Genomic DNA, 23,718 nt, shown 5'->3' with positions numbered 1-23,718 from the left:
TTATAGTGTCTCCTGAAAATCCGGCGATGATCTAGCTGGTTACCCGATAATAGACATCACCAGCTAATAGATTGGCAATCCTGCTATTTATTGCAAAGTGGTATTATGCCTGATAACAGTAACTTTGTGCCAAGACTTGACTTATTCGGGGAGGGCGAGTCTTGACTATAGTTCGAGTGTTAAAGTGTTCAGAAGAATATGGCAAAGTGGTATTATGCCTGATAACAATAACTTTGTACCAAGATTCGGCCTATTCGGGGAGGACGAGTCTTGACTATAGTCCGAGTGTTAAAGTGTTCATATCTTCTTCTTCTATAGTGGACTGCATTTTCTACTTGTCAGATCCTTGCCACATGACTCCTATTTCGTGGTGACGATTCATAGTATTCTTTGGGCAAATGTTACGAGGTCCCTTGCTGGTCTTCGACTCTTTAGATTCGAAGGTGGCCATTTGCCTTTCCTGTTTAGGACACATGGTGTGATCTCGGACGTGAGAATCGCTTCGCTTGCCTATGGCCGTCTTATTTTCTGTGCCACATTCAAAGCTTTATCGGCTATTTCGCTATATAAGAATCCTTCTTTCTTCTTTTTAGGCTCACAACAAATTCTCGTGGAAGAGAGAAGTGGAGGTCCTTCTTCTTCTGTTCTTAAGGGTAACTAAATCTATATGGAGGATATCATCATAATCTTCAAAGAGCAACTGCAGGCGGGTCTTCATGAAGGTGAAGCATACTGCTCAACTTTGTGCATTGGCTGAGGACTGCAACAAGTCCGATTATAATGGTTTTTCAGTGTCACGACCCTTGGGGGGCTTGTGCGAGATTGACTCCAAGGGCAAGGCCAAGAAGGTAGTTGGGGGGACAACTCTTCTCTTAGTCTTTCAAATGGCTTGCTCAATTTCGATGTAATAGAGACTATCAAGCAATAGAGACTTTTGATGAAATTGAGACTTTTTGATGTAATAGAAACTTTTATTCAAGTCCCATTTTTAACTCTTTATAATCTTTTGAAATGGAAATATATGTTTTATAGGCTTTTGTAGGCTTCCTTTTTTGCCACCATTCTCTCCGAGTGAAGGGGACTAAAGCGTATTCTCTTTAACGCCCGCTTAGTCATAATAATTTTACTTTATTTACTGAAAAATAAGATTGATACATGGGCCTATGGTTTGACGGACTTCTGTTTTTTCATCATAAAACGCCTTGAGGGGATAAGTGTAACGACCCGAAAATCGGACCGCTACCGGCGCTAGGATCCAGATCGGCTTAAGGCCGCCGGGACCCGTAGCCAGCCAAACCTTCATCCTGTGAACCTGTTTAATCCCATACATGATCAACAACATACATAAAAATTTTGAACTTTTCTTTCCATTCAATCACCAAACTCAACCTGTGCATGCACTATTCATAAACATAAACATTAACCCTACCTTGGAGTCCTCATCAATGCTCCAATGGGGTGACATAACATAAATTAAGTTTGGTTTACAATAATCATCATTAAACATTAAGATCATGTACTAGAAAGGGATTAACATAATACTATGGTCAAGCACAACTCTAAACTTCCATAAGCATCAATACATAACATTTCAATACTTTACTTTTACATTACAACATATTCATATCCACATCTAGCTATTACATAACATAACTCTACTCCTGCTGACCTCCTGGTCTACCCTGTACCTGCAAACCTGGGGTTTAAGGGAGAGGGGTGAGCTATAAAGCCCAGTGAGCAGAATAATTAAACATTCACTTTAAATTTCATGCTTTCATGAGATGCAACACATCACAAACAATTCACATCAAGGATGGTATTGTCACCAATAGTCCTCTACATTTCAAGGTGGCGGGACGTAGAATGGGTCAACCGGTCTTTCTCTTAAATATAACATATCATAACACTCCAACGTGCCGGGACGTAGAATGGGTCAATCGGTCTTTCTCTTACATAGTGCCGGGACGTAGAATGGATCAATCGGACTTCCATACCATATCATACCGTATCATATTACATCGTATCATATTGAGGACTAAGGATCATCCAACATCCATCCACATCATCATCAAATTATGCAATGTAACATATTCGTGAATTCTAATGCAAACAACCTAGAATATCACATGGCATTCGTGATGCATGAACATGCTCAAATCTATATTTATTTGCTTTAAAACATAAGTGTTTATTCCACTCACCTCTGGCTGAAGCTCTAATGACTCTGAAGCGACTGACTCAATGCTGGGGTCCTCGGTTCCTCGGGTCCGAACCTACACAGGTGGACTCAAATGAGGGACCTAACATACATAAACATGACTCTAAAATACTCCCCAAAAACCCCTTAAAACACCTTAAAACAATCACATAAATCATGCAAAGAAGGGCTGAACAGGGCACTTTCAGCAGCAGGTTCGGTGGCCGAAAGGCCCTCCAGAGCCGAAAGTCATGCAACTGTAACGATCCCAAAATGGACCGTCACCGGCGCTAGGATTCAGGTCGGCTTAAGGCCGCCAGAACCTGTAGCAAGCCTGCTATACTCTCTGGGTACCCGTAGCAACCCTCTATGGGCCCGACACTTTCTCTATAGGTCCGATCATATGAATCTTGGGCTCTGAAACCAATATGTAACGACCCCAAAATGGACCGTCACCGGCGCTAGGATTCAGGTCGGCTTAAGGCCGCCAGAACCCGTAACAAGCCTGCTATACTCTCTGGGTACCTATAAATCTCATACATGATCATACATTTCCTGTGAAAATAAAAAACTTTTCTCTGGACCAAGGCTTAACCTGTGCATGCACTATCTCTGTACTCTGTACCCCTGACTAGAGCTTGCTCTAGATGGGTTAACTCATACCTGTTAAGCCTGGTTTTTCACATGCTCATAAAACTGTTATACAAACAGACCATGTACACAAAAGATTTACAATACAACTGAATCAAGCACAACTCTAACTCTATACACCAGTTACATCTCTTTACATTATAACATGTCCACACTAAAGAAGGACAGGGTCACACCTCAAAAAGTGAAAGAAACAGGCGATCCTTATCCTTTCAACCGACTGAGAGCCTTTTATAGGTGGCTGGCCAGACCACCTTCGGCGGCCTAACATGAAACCACAAGCCATGCATGTTCGGTGACCGAATGTCACCTTCAGCGGCCGAACCTGGCTTTTCTGCCTTGGTTCTTTTCTCTCAAAAACTCGGTACTTTAAAACATTAAAACATACTACATTACTTTAGAAAAACATACATCTTACCCTTCTAGATTATTCCGACATCCTGGATTCCACTGGACGACAGGAATTTCGATGTCAGACTCTAGCCGGGTATTACATTCTCCCCCCCTTAAGAACATTCGTCCGCGAATGTTCCTAGAACAAACAAATAAACACATAAAAAGGAGGAAACTAACCTCAAAACAGATATGGATACTGCTGGAGCATAGACTTCCGCGTCTCCCAGGTGCACTCTTCTAGGTTATGGTGGTTCCACAGGACTTTCACCATCGGAATTTCCTTATTCCTTAGCTGTCTGATCTGCGTGTCTAAGATCCACACTGGTTGCTCTGTATAGGTGAGATCACTAAGAATCTCCACATCAGGCTCACTAAGAACCTGATTCGGATCTGACACAAATTGCCGCAGCATCGAAACATGAAAGACTGGGTGAATTCTCTCCATAGAAACAGGTAAATCCAGCTTATACGACACATTCCCGATCTTCTACAAGATCTCAAAGGGTCCAATGTACCGTGGAGCTAGCTTACCCTTCTTTCCAAAATGAACCACTCCTTTCATTGGAGACACCTTCAGCAATACCATATTCCCCTCCTAAAACTCTATCTGTTTCCTGCGAACGTCTGCATAGCTTTTCTGCCTACTCTGAGCTGTTCTGATTCTCTCTCTGATCATGGGCACCGCTTTACTGGTAATTTCTACTAATTCTGGCCCTGCAAGAGCCTTCTCTCCTACCTCTTCCCAGCAAACAGGTGATCTGCATTCCTCCCATACAAAGCTTCATAAGGAGCCATCCCTATGCTAGCATGATGGCTGTTATTGTAGGCAAACTCCACCAGAGGTAGATGCTGCCTCCAAGAACCGCCAAAGTCTAATATACACATTCTGAGCATATCCTCTGGCCAGACCACCTTCGGCGGCCTAACGTGAAACCACAAGCCATGCATGTTCGGCGGCCGAATGTCACCTTCGGCGGCCGAACCTGGCTTTTCTGCCTTGGTTCTTTTCTCTCAAAAACTCGGTACTTTAAAACATTAAAACATACTACATTACTTTAGAAAAACATACATCTTACCCTTCTAGATCATTCCGACATCCTGGATTCCACCGAACGACAGGAATTCCGATGTCAGATTCTAGCCGGGTATTACACACCTTTGGCGGCACTTTCGGCGGCCGAAGGTTCCCTCCAGAGACGAAACTCATGCATGTTCGACGGCACCTTCGGCGGCCGAAAGTCCCTTCCAGAGCCTAAAGTCTACTTTCGGGGGCAGGGTTCGGCAGCCAAAAGTTGGCCTCCACAGGCAGGTTCGGCTGCCGAAAAAGCCTTCGGCTGCCGAACCTGAGTTCTTCCTAAAGGGCAGAAACTCAGCTCAACATGCATAAACGCCTCCCAACTCATTCAATCATGCATTTTCCTATTTTACAACATGCATACTCAAGCATACAAGCTCCTAGGGGCTTCAAATTATCCTAAACCCCAACTACAACACATCAAACATGCATATCCAACATACATTGTTCATAAATGTACAGTAAACCCATAAACTCCACATAAACCTACACATGCATTTCTACCCCAAGAAACTTCATAAAGCTTACTTAAAACATTAAAGGAACTATGGATCTACTCTTACCTCATGAAGAACGAGAGGAGAGACGATCCAACTTGGAGATGGGAGAGATCTCAACTCTTTGGTCTCTAAGCTTCCAAAACTCGCTCTTTTGTTCAAATATCTTCAAATCAATGTAAAACTTGTTAAAACATGAAAGATCGAAGGAAAAACATCTAAAATGAACCATGGGAGAGCAAGAACTCACCGTGGCCGAAAATGGGGAGAAAACTCGCCCGTTTCGGCCATGGAGCTCTTATATAGGGACTGGCAGACCACCTTTCGGCAGCCTAAAGTACCTCCAAAACTCATGCAAGTTCGGCGGCCGAACCTTTGAAACTTTCGGAAGCCTAACTTGTCCCCCTAAACCATCCCACGTTCGGCGGCCAAACTTGAGGTTCGGCGGCCGAACTTGAGGTTCGGCGGCCGAACCTGGAAATGTCTCCTTGGTCTTTTTCATTTAAAACTCAATTTCCTTTTTGCTTAAAACCATAAAATACATTAAAACATTTATAAAAATATGCTTTTACCCTTCTAGAGGTTTCCGACATCCGAGATTCCACCGGACGGTAGGAATTCCGATACCGGAGTCTAGCCGGGTATTACAATAAGGATCTTTCACCCAATCTAGCTCTTTGTTTGACACCTCCCTCCTTTGTCTTTTCGGGGATTGGTATATCTATCTTTCCAATTTTCTGGCACAGACGACTCGTTTTAATAGGACCAATGCTTATGCTCTTAGCCTGGTGAAAATTGTCTTATGGCCTCGCTTAGTGGGACCAATGCCTAAATAGCCTAGCGAAAGCAGCCTTATGGCCTGGCTTAGCAAAAAGTTGTCTGGTGGCCTTAATTCATAGTACTAACGTTTAGGTGGTCTGGCGAAAGCTGCCTTGTGACCCGGCCTAGCGAATACTGCTTTATAGTCTTAATTCGTGGGACCAACCCCCGAGTGGTCTAGCGGGAACCACCTTGTGACCTGACCTGGCGAATACCACTTTATGGTCTTAATTCGTGGGACCAGCGCTCAAGTGGTCTGGTGGGAACCTCCTTGTGACCTGGCTTGGTGAATATTGCCTTATGGTCTTAATTTGTGGGACCAACGCCCGAGTGGTTTAGCGGGACCTGGCTTGTGCTCTAGCCTGGCGAATACTGCCTTTTGGTCTTAATTCGTGGGACTAACGCCAGAGTGGTCTAGCAAGAACCGCCTTATGACCTAGCCTGACGAAAACTGCCTTATGGCCTTAATTCGTGGGACCAATGCCTAAGTGGTCTAGCGGAAACTGCCTTGTGACCTGGTCTGGCGAATACCATCTTATGACCTTAATTTGTGGGACCAATACCCGAATGGTATGGCGGAAACCACCTTGTGACCTAGTTTGGCAAAAACTGCCTTATGGCCTTAATTCATGGGACCAACGCTCGAGTGGTCTGGCGAGAACTGCCCTTTGACCTAGCCTAACGAATATCGTCTTATGGCCTTAATTCATGGGATCAAGGCCCGATTGGTCTGGTGGGAACCATCTTATGACCTGGCCTAGCGAAAGTTGCCTTATGGCCTGAATTTGTGGGATCAACACTCGAATGGCCTGGTGAAAGCTGCCTTATAGCTTGGCTTAGTCTCTCTTCGGCGGAGGTAATCCCATCACTCCTTGTTGCTGAAGAATCATCATATGTAAAAATACTTTGTTAATTTGTTATTGATAAAACTTTCTCAAATTACAGATGTTCCAGGAGTGGGGAATGACTTGGCCATTTAACTTGGCCAGCTTATATTACCCTAAGTGAATAACCTTCGAGACCCTGAACGGTCTTTTCTAATTTTTGTCCAACTTATTGGACCCACGTTGCCACCCGTTACATCTGTTCTTTTGAGGACCAGATCCCCTACATTGAAGATGCGTGACCTAACCTTACTATTGAACATTCTGGATATCTTATTTCTATAAACTACCATTGTAATTATGGACTTTTCTCGTAAGAATTCTGCTTGGTCCAAATTGAAATGCATTTCTTCAAAATTTTCTGATATCTCAGGGTATTGTGTCTTGAAGCTACCTACTTGGATTTCTACAGGAATGACTACCTCAGCCCGTTATATAAGAGAAAAGGGTATCTCTCCTGTAACTGTCCTAAGGGTGGTTTTATATGCCCATACTATATGGAGTAACTCTTCAAACCAGTTGCCCTTAGCTTGGTCGAGTCTTTTCTTCAAACCTTGTAGGATAGTCTTATTAGTCACCTCAGTCATATCATTGGTCTAGGAGTGATAGGCCGAGCTAAACTTTAATTTCTTGCAGAAGTCTTTGAACCTGGAGCGTGCAAACTAAGTTTCATTATCGGTGATTACTATCTTTGATATTTCGAATCAAGTGAATATGTTGCTGACGAAGTAAATTGCTTGTTCGGTGGCAATGGACTGTACTGCCTCAGGTTCTGTCCACTTACTGAAATGATCTATCGCTACAATTATGAACTTTCTTGACCCAGTTGCCTTAGGGAATGGGCCAAGGATGTCATCCCCCACTGAAAGAAAGGCCAAGGACTTTCTATAGTCGCTTGCATTTCTCTCGATGTCTTTGGGATGTTTGTATGTACTTGGCATCTTTGACACCTCTAGACAAGCTGTTTTGTGTCTTTCATGATCATCGGCCAATAATATCCTTGTCTAAATGCTTTCTGAGCGATTGTTCGGGCTCCTTCGTGACTCCCGCAATTACCTTCATGGATATCCCTCAAGATTTTCTGGCCTTCCTCTTCAGTAACACACTATAGCCATGGATGTGTCGAGGACCTCCTGTACAACCAACCATCAATTAGTGCATATTTAGAAGACTTCCTTATTATCTATTCGGCTGATAATTAATCTGCTGAAAGATCATCTTATGTCAAGAATTTGTACATTAGCGTCATCCATGATTCTCCTTCTTCTATGGGAAAGGACTCTTCCACTGTCATTGCTGGAGTGTGCAATTCTTCGAATTGAAACGGTTGGGTCAAGTGCTGTTTTCCTGCCACTGCCATCTTGGCTAGGAAATTCGCATTTTCATTATTGCCTCTAGCCACCTAGTAGAGCTCGCAGCTGTCCCACCCATCTTTAATCATGTCCATCAAGGACCGAACAGTCTCTTCGTATTTGACAAGGTTCGGTCCTCGAACTCTGAATTGTCCCTGATATTGATTAACAACCAATTGTGAGTCAGTAAAAATAATGAATTTGTATATACCTAATTCCTAGATAATTCTTAGAGCCATTATCATAGCCTCGTATTAGGCTATATTGTTAGTGCCATTGAAGGCGAGTTTGGCCGCATATCAAAGCTTTATCCCTTTCTGACAATGTAACAGAATCTCGATTCCTGAACACTCGGCTCTGCAAGCTTCATCTGTCCATACCTTCCATTCCTCTGTACTCTCTTCTGAAGGTCCTGAAGGTTCTAATGGTAGAGTCATCTCTGCAACAAAGTTGGCTAGTACCTAGGCTTTCATGGCCTTCCTTGTGACGTACCTAATATTATAGGCTGACAATATTACCACCTAGGTGGATAACCGCCCTGACAACTCCGGCCTGTGTAAAATCTTCCACAAAGGGTAATCTGTTCTGACTTTGATAGTATGTGACTCGAAGCATGGTCATAGCTTTGTGGCTAACATTAGAACTGCGAACGTCAACTTTTTCAAAGGAGGGTAGTTTAACTCTGCCCCCTTCAACACCTGGCTGGCATAGTGTACTGGACTTTACTCCCCATTGTTTTCACGGACAAGTACCGAGCAAACTGTTTTCTTTGTCACAAATAAGTATAGAAACAAAATTTTGCCTTCAACAGGCAAGCTTAGCAGCGGAGATGATGATAAAAAGGCCTTTAGACTTTCAAATGTCTCTTCACACTCTTCTCCCCATTCAAACTTGCCTTTACCTTTTAAAGCCTTGAAGAGCAGGAGGTACCTTCTAGTTGAACATGAGATGAAACAACCCAAGGCAGTGACCTGCCCATTAAGTCTTTGTTCCTCATTAATGGTTTTGGGTGCTTCCATATTTTGGATGGCGCTGATCTTCTCAAGTTTCACCTCTATACCTCTTTCAGAGATTATATATGCTAGGAACTTCCCAGCTTTTACTCCGATGGTATACTTTTTTGGGTTCAATTTCATGCCTGCCTTATCTAGGACATCAAAAACTTTTTGAATATCTTCTGGATGGTCTTCCAAGGATCGGCTCTTCACTATCATATAATCTACATACACTTCAACTGTTGATCCCACCATTTCCTTGAAGATTCCCAATACCAGCCTTTGGTATATGGCCTCGACATTTTTCAATCCGAAAGGCATTACTTTGTAGTAGTAAACTCCTCCATTTCTTATGAACACTGTCTTTTCTGCATCCTCAGTATTCATCATGTTTTGGTGGTATCCTGAAATGGTATCAAGAGAGGAGATCACTACATGCCCCGAGGTCGAGTCCACTAATATGTCAATGGATGGTAATGGGTAGTGATCTTTCGGACATGCTTTATTTAGGTCAGTAAAATCCATGCACATCCTCCAATTTCTATTAGCTTTCTTTACTAGGACTAAATTGGCTAGCTATGTAGGATACTAGACTTGCTTTATCAACCCTGCACTAAAAAGCTTATCAACCTCTTCTTTGATCACCTGCTGCCTCTTTAATGCGAACTTCCTTTTTTTTTTTTGGATTGGTTTGATGGTCTTATTAATAGATAACTTATAGGTGATGAGAGCCGGGTCTACACTTGTTACATCTTTTGGAGACTAAGTAAAAGTGGTTACTCTTCTCTTCAACAAATATATTAAACAAACCTTCATTTTCGCGGTTAACACAGTGCCAAACCATTCATTTTGCTCCTTTTCTACTTGGACGTCTTCTACTAGATTTACGGGTTCTGGTTTTTTGTGAGATTTTGGCTTCTCCAGTAAGTCGATGGCATGGTTGCTTTTCTAAAACTTTTTATAAGGTATCCGTAATCTGCTTTGGCTGATCTCAGACTGCCTTGGACCACGACTATTCCCCTGGGAGCTGAAAGCTTAAGACACATAGCTGAAATGTTAATAAATATATCGTGGCGGTTCAGGACTAGACAACCGAATATCACATTGTATGCAAATGGAATGTCCACCATCATGAACTTTACATACAACTCTACCTCTACTTTTCATCTCCGAGTACCATGAAGGTTGATGGTGCCTAGTACCCTCCTTACCTCATACTGGTTTAGGAGGATCTTAACGACTAGCGAGTCATTTTGGAAGGATCCGATCGCCTTATCTGCAAGGCTGAACCTTACCTCTTGCTTGGTCCACAATTCTTGATGGATAGATAAGACATCCTCTACTACCCGCTTATTTTTCCTACTACCCTTATTAGGTCCTCCAGTGATAACATGTACAATTCTGACCATTTTCAGGATCAGGGAAGAAAATTTCCTTCTTTAGAGAGTTTCCTGACAACAGAACTAAAAGATATAGTTGAAAATAGATTGATAACGTGGCCGGAACAATACTGTAATGTAATTTGCTAGAACCTGCAAGAAATGAAGCGTAAGGTGGCGATAGGTACCCACGGCAGCCACTTCGACGCTCAAGTTAGTATCTTGAAGAATAAAGAGAACGTAATGAATTATTGAGAGCTTGAGTGGTGTTTAGATAACGTACCTTTGCCTCTGGATTGTTCTCCTTTTATACTGTAAGAGGATGAAGATAAATATAGTGTCTCCTGAAAATTCAGTGATGATCTGGCCGACTGCTCGATAATGTACATCGCCAGCTAATAGGTTGGCAATCCCGCAATCTATTGCAAAATGAGAATATGCCTGATAATGGTAACTCTGTGCCAAGATTCGGCTTATTTGAGGAGGGCAAGTCTTGACGATAGTCCGAGTGTTAAAGTGTGTGAGTCTCTTTTTTCTGTAGCGAAACTGCATTTTTTACTTATCAAATTCTTGTCATGTGACCTCTATTTTATTATGACAACTCATAGCATTTTTTGAATGATTGTTACGTAATATCATTCATTATTTAGTCTTTCTAACTAAGATAAAAATAAGTTAACTAATAATTATTTTTGATTAAAAAAAATTATTTTTGATAAAATGGCTAAAGAGTTGGATTCTATAAAATATAAAAATATAATAATTTGTAAATAGGAATGAAGTAATGAATTTTCTTAAAATGTTAAAGATTTTATAATAATTCTTAAAAAAATCGCTATTATTTGAAATTTATATTTATTGAATAAAAAAGTGAAAATATTTGCATTAATTTACATTTGTATTTAAAATTTTTAGCCAAACTTTTTAAATTTATGTTTGTTGGATAAAAAAAGTCCAATTGTTTGTATCAATTTATATTTATATATTTATATTTAAAATTTAAAATTTTAAATAATATAGCCAACTTTTTAAATTTAATATGATTATAGTGTGATGATTAAATCGAATTTTGAAAAGTTATTAATAAATTATAATAAAGTCACTAAAATTTTATTTAAATAATAAAATAATTTTTAAAATAATTTATTTTATTTTAATAATATTTTTTTATCAATTCCATTATTTACCTCTTATTCCATTTATATATATCATTTATGAAAATTTAAAATATTAAACAGAACAACACTTTATATACTAATGTGTATGATATTTTTATTATACTTAATATCATTGATATGAAATAAATTGTTCATATTTAAGTAATATACAGATAATTTTTAATAATATTAAATATAAACATTTAATATAACACTTTAATATATAAACTTTATAGAAGTTTATTTGTAATTAATATTTATTAAATTAATATATTTACTATTATACATGGTAAATATAAAATACGTTTACTTTTGTCAAAAATGAAATAAAACATATGATTTTATTGATATTTTATTTTATAATCTATAGTTTATTTCAATGATTTAATTTTGTATCAAAATAATATATTGTAGTATTATACCGTTAATAAGTAATAATAATTTTTAAATTTTATATCAATATAAAATTTATATTATGAGATATTATTTTAATATAAAATTGAATCATAAATTATAAAATAAATCATAGATTCTGAATTAAAAATTAATGAAATTATGTGATATTTTTTTATATTTTTTCTTATTAATAAAATTTTAAAAATTTTATTATAATTTATTATTATATTTTTTAAATTTAGTTTAATCTTATTAATTATGGTTATAATAAATTCAAAAGGTTTAGTCTTCGTGGCTCATAGCATCTGAAAAATTTTAAATTGTGTAGAGATATTTAAATAGTTTTATATATAGTAAAAAGAAATTATCATTAGATTTTTATATATTTAAAAAATTTATTAATTATTTTTTAAATTACTTAATTAAATAATTTTATATTTTATAAAATTAAACTTTTTTAATTTTTTTATCAAACAAATCTTTATTCATCTTCCATACTATTTAATTGATTTAATTTTAGTTATTTATTTTATTTTATTTCTTTTATTTTCTATTTTTTTCAATTCAAAAAATTTATTTGTTATTTTTAAAATTTCAACTTCAATACAAATTTTTTTAAATTATCCATTTATTGTGTAATTTAATTTTATATGTTATTTTTATTATTAAAAAATAATTATCTTAATTAATTAATTTTTAATCTATTTATATAATTGAAATTATTTATTAAATTATTTAAATTTAGAGAAATAAATTTTAAATTTTTATAAATAAAAATATTTTATGAATAATATTTTATTATTTAATGAGTTTCATGAACTATTTAAATTTAAAAAATAATTTAAGTTCAAAAAATTCAAATTTAAATTTAAACTTTAAATATAAATTTAATAGGTGATAGGTTAAGTAATTTAAATTTAAAAATACTTAAATATAAATAAGTATTATTTTTATAGATAATAAGTGAGATTATTTAAATTAAAAAAATAAAATGAAAATATTCTTTCTATAGGGTATTTAAATTTAAATATACTTAAAAAAATTATAGTAAATATTATATTAAATTAATATTATTTTAACAATATTATTTTGAATTTGCAAGTTACAATCATATAGAAAGAGTTTTATTTACAATAAATAGTATTAAAAATCAGTTTCATAATAGAATCAGAAATAGAGCGCTTCATTAGTCGATTATTGACTTATATTAAAAAAATATATATTTATAAACATTAAAAATAAAATTATTATTAATTTATTTTAATTAATAAAAATAAATAAATTATAATTTAATTATAATATTTAATTAACTTTTTATAAATTTTTTAAATATATATTTATTTATTTACCTTTCACTCTGAATAAAATTTAATTTAAATCCGTCACTGATCACACGTGGTTAATAAATATATAAAAATAATAAAAATTAAATATGTCATACCATTAGTATAAATACACGTTTCCCTATTTTTAAATTTAATAAAGTTACGAAAAAGTCCCATTTCAAAAAAATAATAATAATAAAGTTACTAAAAAGTTTTAGATATAGGTTATGGTACCAAAAATAAGAAAAAAATTGAAATTAAATAGCTGAAGTTCACAAAGGTTTTGCTTTTTTATGCTAATATTGTCAAAAAAATTGTCAAAAATCAAATTTCATTTGTGAGAAGGCCTGAGCATGTTACAAGATAAGAGACCAAAAGGCCAGTGAAAGGACTACAGGCACACTCACTAAGCTGAGGTAAAAATTACACAAGATCCAAACAAAACCCAAGTATGAAAACCATTCAAGGCTGCCTATTCCAAAACAGAGGCCGAGGGCTACAACCCATTCCAACCCATGGACCCAACTGGAAATAGAATGGCTAGGTTCCTAGCAAAACCACCGACCAGCCACCAAATATTCTGTGCGCCACCAAGAAACCAGAGAAGATGAATAACATCAAATATCATAGAGGAACTCAAAGAAGTAAACAACAGAAGTCTACGTACATAGTGGGTATTCCTAATAAGCACGTTATCCATGGATGGTGAGAACAGCCGAGAGAAAAATTCAGAACCAAGGTAGCGAGTACGGCTGCTGAAGTCAAGGGAAATGACGAACGATGAGGCATAGATCTCTTGCATAGTTCAGCCTTGAGATATTGGGTATCGATAGGAGTGGCAACAATAAGGTCCTCAACAGTTACCTCACCAAACTAAAACCAAAACACCCATTAGATCCAAGGTCAGCACTCCTGGCTTCAACACAGTAAAGAAAAAATGCTGGTCGATACCATCAAAAGCACGCATGGCTTCAACCCAGAATAAATTCATCACCTATGAACCCAACAACCTGCGAATCTCATCATTCAAGCACCAGAAAGGCAGATCAAGAAGGATCCCTCTCACATAGCACAAATCTGCTACCAAACAGAACATTCTTATTTACACACAACCCTGCTTGGAAGTGAAGAGGGACATACCCACTCTCTAGACTTGGGAGAGGAAGGTCGTCCCCTATCTGAAGGGGGTAGGAGGTGGTCGTGCAACCGGAAAAAATAAACGGACTTATACCACAGGAGAAAAGCAAGGATGATGGGAGAGAGTCTCTGCTCAGGATCACCGGTACTATTCGGTTAAAATAAAAAAATTTATGTAATCGAATTAATTTGATTTAGATAAAAAATTTATTAGAATTAAATTAATTTAAAATTTTAATTTGAATTTTTATTTATTTTAATTTAATTTAATTTTTAATTTTAAAAATTTTAATTATTTTGATTTTTTTTATTTTAATTATAAAAAAATTAAAAAAAATTAAATCAAATCAATTAATAATAATAATATATTATTTTTAATAATATATAGAGATTATATTATATTAAAATTAAAATATTTTAATTAAATTTTAAATTATTAAAAATAAAAGAAAAAAATAAAAAAATTATTAAAAATTTAAATTGATCAAACTGAATTGAATTAAATTGAATTAAATCGATTCAGTTTGATTTAATTTTTAACTAAAACTAATTTATTTTAATTTTTATAAATATTAAAATTTTAATTTTTAATTTATTCTATTATATTCAATTTTAAAGTAAACCGATTGAATCCCCCGTAATATAATTGTGCTGATATTTTCATAAGGCTTATATAGTTATATTTGTATATGGATTAAAAAATTATATAGTTAATATATTTTTAAAATAATAAGTTTTAATTTTTTTAATATACTTGTAATATTCCACTAACGGTCATATTATTATATCATTGCAACTAATAAATTTTATTTTTTCAATATATATATAATTAATAATTAATAAACAGACTATTATATATATATATATATATATATATATATATGAATAAAAAAAGAAAAATAAATAAATCCTTATAAAATTGAAGGGAAATTATTGGTACATTTCACCTTCGTTTATTTTAAGAAAAAAATCTGAAAAAGTATGCTAAAAAAATTTTTTTTAATAAAAAAATAGTTTTTCATGTTACTGAAAAAATTAATTCATTTTAAATGGAAATAATTTTTCTTTTTAAAAATAAATTTATTTTATAAATTTTAAAAATTTTTTAATGCTATACTGGAGGAAGCAAATAGTATTAAATCTATTTTCAATATCTATGCGGCTATTTCTGGATAAGTAGTGAATTTCAACATATCTGGTATTTTCTTTAGTCCCAATGTAGTATTTTCTGTAAGGTCTAATATCAGTAATATCCTGCATATTCATTCACTATTGAGTCATAGTGTATATCTGGGAAGGGGTATTAATTGGCTAGCGTGAGAGCAGATGTGTAGTAGGAAGAAGGTGGGGGGTATGGGGTTTCCTTTTACTTTAGAAGTTTTAATTTGTTTTTAGTGGGCAAACAACTGTGGAGGTTCTTAATAAATCCTAATACTCTTTGTTATAGAATGTTTAAAGCAAAGTACTTCCCGAATGTTGATTTATTTTCTGCCAATATAAGTAATGGTGCTAGCTTTGTTTGGAAAAGTGTGATGACATCAAGAGAGTTGATTCAAATGGGTACAAGGTGGAGGGTGGGTAACGAAGAGAAGATTTTAGTAGCTTCAGCTCTCTGGATTCCTAAGGAGGATACCTTTTTTTGCAAATGATGGTCCTGTTTTTATTGAACCACATTTGCGTGTTTGTGATCTTTTTGAAAGTAATGGGAGGGTTTGGAATATTGCTCTTTTAATGGAGCTTTTTTCTTCAAGAGATATCAGGATTATTATTAGTATTCCTATTAGTATTACAAATAAGGAAGATTCATTCTTGTGGTACTTTAATAAAAGAGGTGTGTATACGGTGAAGTCCACATATTTTGTGTGTATGGACTTATTAGGAAGATCATCTTTTAATGTGGGGGTGAGTTGTGAACTAGTTTGTGGAATGTTTATGTTGCAGAGCTTAGAAATATATTGCCTACAAAAGATAACTTAAGGCAAAAGGGTGTGGATGTGGATGCTATATGTCTTTGATGCCATGAAGATGAAAGTTTGCATTGTCCTGTGTTCAAAGAAGTTTGGAGGTTAGGAGGAGTGAGAGATTTGCAGCCTAATGATAATTTTTTACTACAGATTTTGAAGTTCCAAGACAAGGTTCGAAAACCCTTTGCAATGGTCTGTGCATGGAGATTATAGTCAACAAGGAACTCATTATTATGGAATCAGGTGCAAAATTCAGCAGCTCACCTTGTGGAATAAGTCATGCATCATATCTTGGATTGAAAAGCTGCTCAACGTGCTGGTGCTTTGCATGGAAATACCACTGCTACTTTATATCAGGGTAGAAATTTATTTTATTCCTCCAACCCTACTCGTGATCCTGAAGCCAATCATCTCCAAATTCGTGCTTCATCTTCAAGATTGGACAATTTAAGTTGGCTTCATCCTGAAGCCCACTTTCCTCAAGCTCACCAATGATAACAGAACCTCCAAACTTGTCAACAGCATAAATCCAGAACAAAGAAACAACGAAAATCAAACAGAATAAAAACATAACTACATAGGATCCATAAAACCCCACAAGAAGAAATACACAATCTGAGTAAGCAAGCTCCTAGATCCTTCATGCAAGGGAACCCTCAATCTGTAAGCACCGATTTGTGTAAAGCCAAGAGGAAAAGCAAAATCAAAAGAAACAAAAATACAACCCCACTCGATGAGGAGAGGGTTAACCTACAATCTAAGCAGAGAGAAGGAGGCTCCTCTCTGTCCAATAACGCAAGAGAGGAGTCGAACGTTGTCGACAGAAAAAAGAAGAAGCTACTCCTAAAAAAAAAAACCAGAGTTGAGAGCAAAAAAGATATATCTGAAGAACGAAGTGCTTAAATCTAGTCGATTATGAACATAATACATGTGAATTTTATATAATTTTTACATGTACAAATTTATATGTTTATTTTTTAGTTAATAATAAACCGAATTTACATAAATTTACACGTATTACATAATTTATCTCCTATATCCAATGAGAAAATGGAATAGCGAAGCTAGTAGAGGTAGGCAATTAGGAATCTGCCCTATGGAAGCGCGGAAACCATCGTGCAGAGAGGGTGTCTGGTAGGGATGTGGCGGTGGTGGCCGATGCTGGGTGGCCCAATATTTTAAATGGAATAAATTATATTTTAATTTTTAAATTTTATTGTAATTAATAAATTAATTTATATATTTTTAAAATTAAATATTTAAATTTTTTTGTAATTCGTATATTTAAATGTGAGTTTATTCTATTCATAATTTTGTTAATCAATAAATTTAAAAGATAATAGATATTCAAATACCTAAAATATTCTTATGAACACATTCCGATAGTCAATGGGTCTAAAGAAAAATAAATATTTTAAATATTTAAAATACCTTTATAAACACTTAAATTCTTATTAAGCATTTTATATTATATAAATTACACTTTAATCCTTAAATTTTAGTATAATTAACATATTAATCCTTATATTTTTAAAACTAAATTCTTGAATCTTCCTATATTTAATCCATTCAAAATTACAGTTTTTTCATCCATTATAAACATTAGTTTAAAGCTAATGAGTGGTAAAATTTCTAAAAATACAATTTCTTCTTAAAATGCTTTTTGTAAAAATCTGTAATATATTTAAAAATTACTTGATAGTACTTAAAAATGACTGAAGTTGTAAATATTTTCTGAAAGTTTTAAAATTATCAAGTATTGGAGTATTTTAATAAACGGTAATTGAAGAACAAAAAATGTTAAAATTTAGTTGAATATGATCATCTGAATAAAAGTTAAATGAGCTTAATTGTTCTTTCAAATGAAAAAGAAATGATCAAAATATTTAAATTTTAATAGATATGAGAAAATAAATGAAATTCTAACTTCTTAATATTTTTAATTTAAAAATGGGACAATAAAAGTATTTTTATACTTTTAATTGCAAGAAATGAATGTGAAGATTAAAATCCAAACAGACTGATCATAGAAGGATTTAAGTGTTCGATTTTAAAAATATAGGACCGATCTATTAATTATACTAAAATTTAAGAATTAATATGTAATTTACCTATTTATAAGGGATAATAATGAAATTTTTATACTTTTAACGGTAAAAATGGATGGAAAGACATCTCATTTAGACAGACTGATTATACAGAAATTTAAGTGTTCAGTTTAAAACATGTAGAGATGAATCTATTAATTATACTAAAATTTAAAAACTAAAAATATAATTTATCCTAATATTTTCTTCCTTTTCCCATTCCTGTTTTCTTCCTATATGTTTGATGCAATGATATGTTTAATCTTTGTTGAAAAACTTTCCCATTTTCACGTGTTAATGCCCCACAAACACTGCAGTTTTATCCTTTGTTTGGGACAGATTTTTCAAAGTAATTGTGGTTTTTTCAAGGGATAAAATTTTGAGATTTGATTGGAAAAACTTAACACTTTAAAGTTTTTTAAAAAATAAAAAAAAATTCCTTCTAAATAATAAAAACTATAATTATTTAAAAATCATAAAATGTTTTATTATATAAAATTCTTCATTATCTTATACTTCATTCCAATATTTTGAGAAGCAAGAGAGTTGCATCAATTATTAGAGGTAGAAAAGCTGAATTTGCTCCAGAATTATATAAGAGTAAAAAATATTAAATTTAATTTTTAAATTTAAAAGTGGCTTTAAATTATTAATAAAATGTTAAACTATAAAATTATTATTTATCAGAAACTGAAAATGCGAATTATATTATATTTATTATTTAACAGTAATTTAATATATTTGACTTTTAATAATAATTTTAAAATATTTTTTAATATAAAATAAAATTTAATATTTTTAATTGTCGAGGATAAATTTGATTTTTGAACTAAAATCAAATGGAGGTCAGTTTCATTTCACAGGGGAAATTGGACAAACGTATCCGTGCTTTTTCTTTTTTCTTATTTTAATGCTTATTTATTTTACCGACTGCTGGCTCTCTAGCATGAACCAGTGTTTTTTTTTTTTAAAAAAATTATTATTATTATTATTATTATTATTATTATTATTATTATTATAAAATTTAAAAAAATTGAATAGTAATTATAATAATTTTTAAATATATTTAATAGTGAAAAAGAATAACTTAATAATTTTATAAGTTTTCAACTATACAAATAACATTAGGATACATTTGGTCAGATATTAAAATAACAGAGTTTAATTGACAAAAAAATAAACATATAGAGTGAAATTGCAATAAAAATAAAATATAGAATTTTTTTTACAATTAATTTTAAACTTTGTTGACGTGGTATGGTAAATAGCATTGACGTAGTAAATGACATGACAATTTTATTAATTTTTTAATGACACAAATAACGGCAGAATATAATTGGAGCAATCTTAAAAGTCAGCTTTTAATCGACAAAAAAATATAAAATGTAATTATAATAAAATTAAAAGTACATAATTTTTTTAATAATTAATTCATAAATAAACAAAAAAATTAAAAATAAAGAAGCATGCAACAACTTCGTCTTCATCTCATTAAACTCTTCCCAAGTGGCTTTTGTGGGAGACAAGTCTTGCCAATGAACCAAGACCTCTTGTTTCTTTCTCCTCACTCTACTATCCCAAATAGCTTCAAGTTGTAGGGAAAGCTCACCATCCTCATCCGTGAAAGGCAATTGTAGCTGCACAATAAATTTGATCCCAATTTTCTTTATTAGAAGAGACACATGAAATATAGGATGTACCTTCACATCCTTTGGTAATTCTAATTTATAAACAACTGTCTCAATTCTCTTTAACACCTTGAAAGGTCCATATGCTGCCAGCTTGAAATTTTTATGAAATGTAAGTGAATGTTGTTTGTAAAGATGCAACTTAAGGAAAACCATGTCACCAACATCAAACTCCCTTTATTGATGCTTTGCATCATACACTCACTTCATTCAATTTTAGGCCTGCTGAATTTTTTCTTTAAGTTTCTTAGTCATGGTGTCTTTTTCAATCAGTTATTGCTCCACAGCTACAACTTTAGCTATCCCTGGAACAAAAGAGAGAAGAGTAGGCGGTGTTGAAGCACAAAATACAAATAAGTCATAGTTTGTTATTCTGTTGTATTTTGATATACATGTAGTATTTTGTATCTGTAAATCTTATCCTTTGTAACCACTCTCTGCTGTATAAATATAGCAGTAAATACTCAATACATATATCAATTGTTCAACAGTTTATTAATATTGTGCGAGTTATTTTATGGTATCAGAGCTAGAAAACTCTTGAGTTTCCACTACAGATCTAGTTTTCTTCCTCTGCGAATCCATCTGTTTTAATGGCTTCTGCTTCGAACACAACCGGTGTTATTCATTCTTCTGGAAAGATGCTAGTCTCTCTTAATGATGCATCACAGTTTCCATTGAAGCTTACGAGAGAAAATTATCCTGCTTGGTTCGCTCAGATCGTGCCGGTGTTGCGTGGGCATAATCTAATGGGTTATGTTGATGGAAGCTTTCCCTGTCCGTCTCAAGGTGTTCAAAAGGAAGGGAAAAAGGTACCTAATTCTGATCATGAGTTTTGGGTCTGCCAAGATCAGTTGATACTGGCAGCGATTATTGCTTCCACTAGTTTCTCTTTTATGCATGTAGTCTCTTCTGCACAGACTTCAGCGGAGGCATGGAATAAAATCAAATCATCGTGTGCTAATAGGAATGCCACGAGAATACTGTCGCTTCGTGAGAAGCTTGCTAATCTGAAACGTGAGAATCGATCTGTATCTAACTATTTACAGATGGTTAAGGCAATTTCAGAAGATTTGGCTATTTCTGGGAGTCCGATACCTAAGATTGATCTTGTTATTCATGTGTTGAATGGTGTGGGGTCTGATTTCAGGGATATTGCTGTTGCGGTTCGAGTTAGAGACACAGTAATTTCGTTTGAAGCACTTCAGGAAAAGCTTCTGTCTCATGAGTTATATTTGAAACGGATTAATTCTATTGATGATCCTGCACCAGTTGTTGCTCATAATGTGCGAAAGAATTCTAATAATCGCCAGAATTTTTCTAATAATCGCGGTGTTAGGCAGGAGTACTCACCGCTCAAAATAGTTCTCGGCAGTATTCTGAACAAACAACAAATAAAAGAGGTTCTGGTGGTTCCTCAATTTTATGTCAAATATGTGAACTTCCTGGCCATGGTGCGAAGCGATGTTTTCGTGCTAAAGAGTTTTTCAAAGACAATTTTCCTCAGCCGCGTGCTAATCAAGTCACTGCTGCTTAACCATAGAATTGGATATTAGATACAGGAGCTTCTCACCATGTCATTCATGATTTGCAGAACTTGTCCATACATGCTCCTTATGAGGGTCTTGATGAGCTTCATCTCACTGACGGTACAGGTTTACGTATAACACATGTTGGTTCTAAATTCATTTCTTTTCCTTCAAAAACTTGTTCTTTGGATAATGTCTTGTGTGTTCCTCATGCTACTGAGAATTTGATCTTTGTTTCTGCATTTTTTCTTGCCAATAATGTCTCGATTGAATTCTTTTTTGATTATTTTCTTGTTAAGGATCTGGTCATGAGGGAGATACTCACAAAGGGCAGAATTAAAGATTCTCTTTATCGTCTTTCTACAGTTCCAAAAGCTCGGTCTCTGTTTGCTGCATATTCCTCTGTTCATGGTTCTTCCTATGTCTGGCATCAACGCCTCGGTCATCCTGCAGCTAGAGTCCGTCGTTATGTTGTGTCCAAATTTAATTTGCCTGAGTCATCTTTTGGTTTTGATTGTGATTCGTGTCTTTGTCATAAGAGTCATCGACTCGCTTTTGGAGTTTCATCTCTTACTAGCTCTCGTCCTTTAGAATTGGTGTATTCTGATTTATGGGGGCCAGCTTCAGTTCCACCTATTGATGGTTTTAAATATTATATTATTTTTGTTGATCATTTTACCAAATACATTTGGTTTTACCGTTTCAAACTTAAGTCTGATGTTGCCGTTATTTTTCCTGTGTTTAAGAAATTAGTTGAGAATATGTTATCAATTGTTCAACACTTTATTAATATTGTGTGAGTTATTTTAGGCGGAGGCCTTCTGTACACCACTTCAAAGGAGTTTTTTCAGTGGTTGAATGAACACTGGTACTGTAACAATACTCTATCCAAGTTAGCCATTTAATCCACAGCTTTGGTTGAGAACTAGTAAAGCACCCGAGATACATCTCTAATGTTCAATTTACCACCTCTATCTGGCCGTCAGTTTAGGAGTGATAAGCTAAACTAAAATTGAATCAAGTGCCATTTAAATTAAATAATTCTCTCTAAAATGATCTGGGGAAGGTAGGGTCACAGTCACAAACAATTATTTTGGCATTCCATGTAACTGAAAAATATGGTCAAAGAAAATTTGAGCAATTATTGCAACAGTATAAGGATGAGAAATAGGTGTAAAATGAGCATATTTAAATAGTCTATCAACAACTACAAATATGGTGGACTTGCCTCTTAAACTCGAAAGATCGTCAATGAAATTTATTGAAATTTCTTTCGAAATTCTATTTGGAATTGATAGAGGTTGAAGGAGGGGGGAAGTTTTCTATACTTTATGCTTTTGGCAAATATCACATTCTCTTATGAAATCATAGAATTTACTCTCAAGTCCTTGTCAATAAAAAGTGGAATATATCCTGTGGAGAGTTTTGAGAAACCCTTCATGAGTGCTATTTTGGAATGCACAATTATATCTTTAATCAAAGATGAATCTTTTGCTAAATTCTCTCTTTAAAGAATAGAATTCCATGTCTGTATTTCCTTGGACCAAGTGCTTCACCATCAAGCACCCTTTCAACTATCTTTTTTATTTCTAGATGGGAGCAAGTTTCTTCCTTAATGGCATGGGGCATGAAATAGCCAAAATTTGGGCCTCCCCATCTCCTTGTTCTTCCCTTCTGGATAGAGCATCAACAACCACCTTTATATTCAATAGTAAAGTCAAATCCCATTAGCTTGAATAATCATTTTTGTTGTGTCGTTGTTGTAATTTTTTGGCTCCATAGATGCTTTAAAGTCTGGTGTTCAGTTCTCACAATGAATTTTTGACCAAGAAGATACGGCCTCCATTTTTGTACTGCAAGAATAAGTGCCAAAATTCCCTTCTCATATGTAGACAAGAGAAGGTGTTTACCATGTAGAGGATGACTATATAAAGCAATTGGCCATTCTTGCATCAATATAACCCCTACACCTGATCCTGAAGCGTCACTTTCAACAATGAATAGTTTGAAAAAATTCGAAAGAGCCAAGATTGGGGCACTAGTCATCACTTCCTTTAATTTGATAAACGCTTCCTCTACCGCTGGTGACCATTTGAATCCATTTTTTAAACATCTTGGTTAATGGACTTGCAATTTTCCCAAAATACTAAATAAAATTTTGATAATAGCTACAAAGATCCAAAAATCCAT

At 34.4% G+C, this 23,718-nt stretch overlaps 1 long non-coding RNA gene across 1 annotated transcript; it reads right to left on the bottom strand.

Moving 5' to 3' along the window:
- Positions 1–13,437: 13,437 nt before the first annotated feature.
- LOC110603505 lies at positions 13,438–14,349 on the bottom strand. The gene is made up of 2 exons (XR_002486135.2): positions 13,791–14,349; positions 13,438–13,703 (listed from the first exon to the last, which is right to left on the bottom strand). It is a non-coding gene; the product is annotated as an uncharacterized LOC110603505 (long non-coding RNA).
- Positions 14,350–23,718: the final 9,369 nt, after the last annotated feature.

This window comes from Manihot esculenta, chromosome 16 (assembly GCF_001659605.2).
Source record: "Manihot esculenta cultivar AM560-2 chromosome 16, M.esculenta_v8, whole genome shotgun sequence".
In the NCBI taxonomy this organism is placed as follows: domain Eukaryota; kingdom Viridiplantae; phylum Streptophyta; class Magnoliopsida; order Malpighiales; family Euphorbiaceae; genus Manihot; species Manihot esculenta.
Note: the sequence above shows the minus strand (reverse complement) of the source record. Positions and strands in the feature narration are given on the sequence as shown.